At 36.2% G+C, this 7,500-nt stretch overlaps 1 protein-coding gene across 2 annotated transcripts in view; it reads left to right on the forward strand.

Moving 5' to 3' along the window:
• The window catches only part of LOC136855930 (lachesin-like), a 460,516-nt gene that overhangs the window by 160,255 nt on the left and 292,761 nt on the right, over nucleotides 1–7,500 (forward strand). The gene's annotated exons all lie outside the window — the stretch shown is intronic.

Raw genomic sequence — 7,500 nt, forward strand, 5'->3', positions numbered from 1 at the left:
TGTGGAATTTTCAGGGAATTGGATTCTTCTTGTCACGTTTGTGTTAATGGGATGTGTTTTTATGCTGGATATGTGCATGTTAATGGTGGATTATGGGAAAGAGAATCATTTAAGGTCTGGAGAGAGACTGATTTTGCAAGATTTCTTGATTGAATTTTGTATTTAATTGGTATAAATATATATGTTTGTGTGTGTTCAGTATATATTTATTTATTTATTGATTTTATATATATATATGGTATATGTGTGTGTTTATGTATTTATATACATTTATAAATTATACGTATACATATTTATCAAACTGAGACATTAATAAATGACCAAAGAGACTGAGAACCAAATACATCTGAAGATTTCCCACCATACTTCCCCTAACCCCAAAACTCCCCACCTTCCAGCCCCGGGAAAAAGCTACCACATACATCATGGACGGAAGAACCAAACCCAACTTCTCCTTTCGTTAGAGATTACATAAATTACTGTATCAGGGTCCTTCCTAAAACCTCATCTAACCCCCCACACCCTCCCATTCCCCCCCACACAAAAAAACCAGCCCTCTATCTCCACTCCACTACTTTATTGCTAAAATATTGTTCTTTATGGCCTTCGTATGGTAATGAGGAATACTGTTTGTGCTTGCCCATGCGAGGTCGCCCAGGAGTGATTGTTCTCTACAAACCTCCTCTTCTTTATCTCTAGTTTTTTTTTTTTATAGATAGCACAGTATTTCCCTCTTAAGGAAAGACGAATAGGCCTAGGGTACTTTGCATTTAAATGGCTTCGAAGAGGAAAAATAAAACGGCAAGCGCGAGTAGAGTAATACTCTCTCATTTGTAGGCCTATTGGCCTACGCGGTTGACTCTCGGGTTTTTGTTCTGGGCGATATCAAATTGGTCTGTTGTGGTCTTATCGGCCTTTTAAACCCTAACCCCCACCCCTGCCCATACCCATACCCATACCCCTGCCATATCCCCGTATGGAGGCAATGTGTGAGGTGCACTGTAATCGTTACTTAAGATTCTTTGCAGCGTGCCTTCGTTAGGCACCTAGCTGCCATAACCCCTTTCGTTCCTTTTACTGTACCTCCATTCATATTCTCTCTTCCGTCTTGCTATCCACCTTCTCCTAACACTTGTTTCATAGTGCAACTGCGAGGCTTACCTCCTGTTCCACCTTTCAAACCTTTCTAGTTCCAATTTCCGTTTCAGCGCTGAATGACCTCGTATAGGCACCAGTGCTTGATCTTTAGCCTAAATTCTATCTATCTATCTATCTATAAATAACAGACAGACACAGACAGAAAGACATAAATCTATAAATCACTCCGACCATACAGAACGTGTCAAAAACCGTTCAATTATTCCCTCCACGCTCATTGATTGCCTTGTAAAGTCTCATCAGTAGCTTGGACTGAACGTACTTATTCGCTCTCCGTGCTTACTGTCAGTCACCCTAATAGATTATTAATCCCTAAAAATGGTGTGTGTGTGTGTGTGTGTGTGTGTGTGTGTGTGTGTGTGTGGCCAACAGCGATTTGAACGAAGCTGCAAAAATAAAATCGGTGGTCCGGGAAAATTAACTCTTTGCGGATCGATAACAAATATGGAGGTTTGGACTGTCGATAAGCTTTTAGTCAGCCCTTTGCAAGTTGTATGAGGGAGTGATTGGTGCTTTGGTTCATTGGAGAGAGAGAGAGAGAGAGAGAGAGAGAGAGAGAGAGAGAGAGAGAGAGAAAACTTACTCAGTACTTACCTTCGTATAGCCCAACTCTACAACTTTATGATAACAAAATTTTTGTGTCAATACTTGCAGCTTCAAAAATCCTTCGATTACAAACATCTAATTCCCATTTTCAGAGACAAATTCTCGCTCTATCAGCATTTGATCTTAGGCCTAGTTAGACCTACTTTCAAGATTCCAGTGTCTTCCACTTGCTGACACTTTTAGAAATTTATAATAATAATAATAATAATAATAATAATAATAATAATAATAATAATAATATCCTTTATTTCAGCTCAGGGCCATATGCATGGAATATAGAAATACAATACACACAGTCAAGATAAATAATAATAATAATAATAATAATAATAATAATAATAATAATAATAATAATAATAACAGATTCTGCAGATGACACTTGATAATTGCAAAAATAGAGAATAAGGTAGACCTTGAATTAACCAACCAAAAAAGTTAGTGAAAACATCTCAGTTAACAAACCTCCCCTGAGTTAACCACACTGCAACCATGGTTAACCAGGTATTCCTGGAGTTACCCATCCACCTGAATTAACCACGTAGCCACCTCTAGTTAACCAGGTATCCATAGAGTTAACCAGGTGTTCATAGAGTTAACCAGGTATTCATACAGTTAACCAGGTATCCATAGAGTTAGCCAGGTATCCATAGAGTTAACCAGGTATTCATAGAGTTAAGCAGGTATTCATAGAGTTAGCCAGGTATTCCTAGAGTTAACCAGGTATTCATAGAGTTAGCCCGGTATTCATAGAGTTAACCAGGTACCCATAGAGTTAACCAGGTATCCACAGAGTTAACCAGGTATCCACAGAGTTAACCAGGCACCATAGAGTTAACCAGGTATCCACAGAGTTAACCAGGCATCCACAGAATTAACCAGGTAACTGTACCTTAGTTTTCCTGGAGTTAGCCAAGTGACTATTAAATTAACCAAGCACTCCCTGAATTTACCGTGTAACCTCATGGGTTAATTGGGTATCCCCTGAGTTAACCGTGTACAAAGAGAGAGAGAGAGAGAGAGAGAGAGAGAGAGAGAGAGAGAGCTGACATCCAGTTCGAAAAATCCATGTCAATATGGAATTTGTTAGACTTTCTCTATGGTTTATAGTAAAAAAAATGTATTTATTTTTTATTTATTTATGTATATAGACGCCGTCATAACTTTACAAAGAAAAGAAAGAGAGAAAGTGAGGAATAAGGAATAAGGTAAGATGAATTGAGGCTTCGGTATATTGTCACAATACCATCATCCGGAGAAGCCTAACCGATCATCTAGATTAAAAAAATCCGCCGAAGGCTCAAGTTATGATTTGAGTTAATGCTGTCCTATGAAAGTCTTCTCTCTCTCTCTCTCTCTCTCCCTTAAAACCCTTTCAGCCCTCCGTGTCACTTACAAGGTGGTGTGGGGGGAGGGGGGTGGAGGGTGGTTAAACAACCGCTCCTAAATGATAGAATGATCTAGAGAAGGTAAAAATAAAAAAAAAAAGTAAAATCCTTTCTTAACTCCAGAGCTGTAATTACTTATGCAGCACAAAGGACTGTGGCGCGCGCGTTAGGCCTAACTCTCTCTCTCTCTCTCTCTCTCTCTCTCTCTCTCTCTCTCTCTCTCTCTCTCGTTGCCTACACAGCTTTGCTTAAAATGTCTGTGTTTCAATGAAGCTTAAAATGTCAGCGTTTTAACGAAAATCCTAAAAATCCTGAAGACAGTAATATCAAAATATTTAAGGACGAGTCCTAGAAACAGATCGATGTCCTTTTTGTCCCCAGACTTATTCCCAGGTTAGGTTGGGGAGGGGGGTTGGGAAAAAGGTGGGGGAAGAGGGAAACGCTCAGACAATGCAAAACCTGCATCTATAGGTGGGGTATTCACCTACCTCCGTCTACCAACCTATAGGTAACACCCCTACCCGCCTTTCTCCTACACCTGCCTGTCTCTTAGTAACCCCCTACCCAACCGCCCCCCGCTCTCTCTCTCTCTCTCTCTCTCTCTCTCTCTCTCTCTCTCTTTTTTCAGGACAGCACCCCCTTTTTCTGCAATTGCTTAATATTCCTCCGTGGAAGCCACCCCAAATCTTCAGAGCCATCTTCCCCTTTCAATCAAGGTCGACAGTCCCATGCCCGTACAACGAGACTTTGGTCCTTTCCTCCACCGGGAACATAGAAGACTGATGCCACGCGTGTTTTTCGGATATTGCAGAATCCGAGTTTTTTTTTTTTTTATGAAAGGAAAAAATGGGCAATGCAGGTCGCTATCTGTTAAGGTCTTTTTTCTATTGGCCATCTGTGGGGATTTGTTCCTACATTCTTGGCGTCACTAGGAGCTTTTTTTTTTCTTCTCTCTCTCTCTCTCTCTCTCTCTCTCTCTCTCTCTCTCTCTCTCTCCCGAGAGTGCAGTTAGAACAAAAGGACTTTAGAAAGTAATAACATAAGCGTTCGTATATGGGACGCGGCTGTTATTATCTCTAGGTTGAGAGAGAGAGAGAGAGAGAGAGAGAGAGAGAGAGAGAGAGAGAGTGCTAACATTGTTGTTTTTCATCTACGCCTTATTTCCTTTTTGCGTCTTGGGCCAAGCGAATGGATTTGGTTGCTTTGTGTATGTTTATAAAGTCCTTCATGTTTGATAAGTAACGAGAAAGAAACAGTTTAGCTTGCAGGGTACTTTAAGCTTTTGATAAATGTATACATATATGTATATATATGTAATTGTATGTATATACATATATATGTTTTCAATTAAAATCAGATATAAAAAGATAAATAAACCCCATTATTAATTTTTGTCAATTAATAAGTGGGTAGATAATCTCTATAAATAAATTTTACTTTTAATGTTTTGTCTTAATGGATAAACGCTTCATATAATAATAATAATATTGAAAGGCGCTGGCTGCGGGGGTCAGTGACCCCTCTCTTGATCAGCTGGGTGCATGTTGTTCTTCTCGTTGTTGTTTTTTGTTGTTTTTTAGTTATTATTTCTGTTGTTATTGTTGCCATGTTGTTATTTTTGTTATTGGTGTTATTTTGGTGGTGTTTTGTTACTAGTTCTTTTTTTCTTTGTTGTAATTGTTGTTTTTTGTTATTTTTGTTATTAGTTATATGTTTTGTTGCTGTTATTTTTGTTGTTTTTGTTATTAGTTCTGTTGTTGTTTTTGTTATTGGTGTTATTTTGTTATTAGTTCTGCTGTTGTTGTTCTTTGTTGTAATTGTTGTTTTTTGTTATTAGTTTTGTTGTTGTTTTTGTTATTGATGTTATATATTGTTCTTTGTCCTGTTGTTATTTAAAAAAATTTTTTTTGTTATGTTGGTTTAATGGTTGTTGGCGGATTTATTATTATTATTATTATTATTATTATTATTATTATTATTATTATTATGTGAAATATTATTATTATTATTATTATTATTATTATTATTAGATATATTTTATTGGGATAAATTTCCCTCTTATTATCTTTATTGAAATGTTTATATAGCAGTACTTTAGTGTTTTGCTTTTTAGTTAACTATTATTATTATTATTATTATTATTATTATTATTATTATTATTATTATTATTATATTATTATTATTATTATTATTATTATTATTTTTATTATTATTATAAGTGCTGGAATATCCACAATCTCAGGAAATATGAAGGATTATAATGTAAAAATCGAATTTAACACCAGACCATATATATATATATATATATATATATATATATATATATATATATATATATATATATAGTTCTTTCTAAAGTTCTTTCCTTCCCCCCCCTTCTCAGACGCCCCCTCCTTCTATTCACTCTCCTTTCCCTCCCAGTAGACTTGTCCTCTCAATCATCACTCATGATTATGGAAGACGGAGAATCATTACTAAAAATTCATTAATCTTTGGGAAAAAAGAAATCGCCATTTGGTCTCTGCTTCGATGGAGATGATAAGAAGTAAAAAATGGATGAATTGCGAGGGAGAGAATGGACTGTTTTTTCATGGTTTTATTATTATGAGTTTATATATATATGATTATCGAATTAAGTGGTTGGCTTTTGATGGTATTTTTGTGTATGTATATATATATATATATATATATATATATACATATGTGTATATATATATATATATATGTATATATATATATATATATATATATATATATATATATTCATTAGTATCAAGCAGTACTTGGTAATACTTAATGAATATTATGTCTTGCATTAAGACCACTGTAAAACAAATGTTTAACCTTTCAAAAAAATCTGTAACTTACGTAAGGTTTCACAATTCCCTACCATCAAAAAATAAATAAATAAATAAATAAATAAAGGAATCCGAAAGGAATTATGAGGATAATCCCCAATGATTTAATCCTAAGCATACAAAGCCCATGCCCACATGCTATGTAGGCCTACCGGCGTCAGGAGATTAACCGCATAATATTAATCAGAGATTGCTAATGATCGGACAACGCCCCTGGGGAGTAATGGATCCGATAGGGGGGGGAGACACACTGCTCGCCCAACGAGGGATAATGACCAATTCTGGGATCAATCATTCAGTGATGGCCACTGTCACTGATAGTTGTTGTAGCCGACTCTTGGTCAGTGCATGGATAGCTTAAGAAATTGTCAGAGATTAGATAGCTTGAGAAATTGCCAGAGATTAGATAGCTTGAGAAATTGCGGGAAATTGACAGCTGTTGCATAGACATTGTCAGAGATTAGATAGCTGAAGAAATTGTCAGAGATTAGGTAGCTTGAGAAATTGCGGGAAATTGACAGCTGTTGCATAGACATTGTCAGAGATTAGATAGCTGAAGAAATTGTCAGAGATTAGATAGCTTGAGAAATTGCGGGAAATTGATAGCTGTTGCATAGATATTGCCAGAGATTAGATAGCTGAAGAAATTGTCAGAGATTAGATAGCTTAAGGAATTGTCAGAGATTAGATAGCTGAAGAAATTGTCAGAGATTGGATAGCTTAAGAAATTGTCAGAGATTAGATAGCTGAAGAAATTGTCAGAGATTAGATAGCTTGAGAAATTGTCAGAGATTGGATAGCTTGAGAAATTGTCAGAGATTAGGTAGCTGAAGAAATTGTCAGAGATTAGATAGCTTGAGAAATTGTCAGAGATTGGTAGCTGTTGCATAGAAATTGTCAGAGATTATAGCGGAAGAAATTGCATATAACTTAAAGCAATTAGATAGCTTGAGACTTTGTAACCAGATTCATAATTGTTGCATAAACAATGAAAGATTATAGCGGAAGGAATTGCATATAACTTTTAAAGCAAATGGATAGCCAATGTAAGACTTTTAACCAACTCATTGACCAACATAAAAAATGAAAGACTCATAGCCAGCATAGAACTTTTATCCAACATAGCCAGTTCTTAAGAACTTTTATCCAACTAGCCAGCTTTTAGCCAGCACAGAACTTATATTAGCCAGCTCTTTGAACTTTTATCCAACATAGCCAGCTCTTAGAACTTTTATCCAACTAGCCATGCTCTTAGCCAGCATAAAACTTTTTAGCCAACATAGCCAACTTAGCCAGCATAAAACTTTTATCCAACATAGCCAGCTCTTAGCCAGCATAGAACTTTTATCCAACATAGCCAGCTCTTAGCCAGCATAGAACTTTTATCCAACATAGCCAGCTTTTAGCCAGCACAGAACTTATATCCAACATAGCCAGCTCTTTGAACTTTTATCCAACATAGCCAGCTCTTAGAACTTTTATCCAACATAGCC

This window comes from Macrobrachium rosenbergii, chromosome 33 (genome assembly GCF_040412425.1).
Source record: "Macrobrachium rosenbergii isolate ZJJX-2024 chromosome 33, ASM4041242v1, whole genome shotgun sequence".
In the NCBI taxonomy this organism is placed as follows: Eukaryota; Metazoa; Arthropoda; class Malacostraca; order Decapoda; family Palaemonidae; genus Macrobrachium; species Macrobrachium rosenbergii.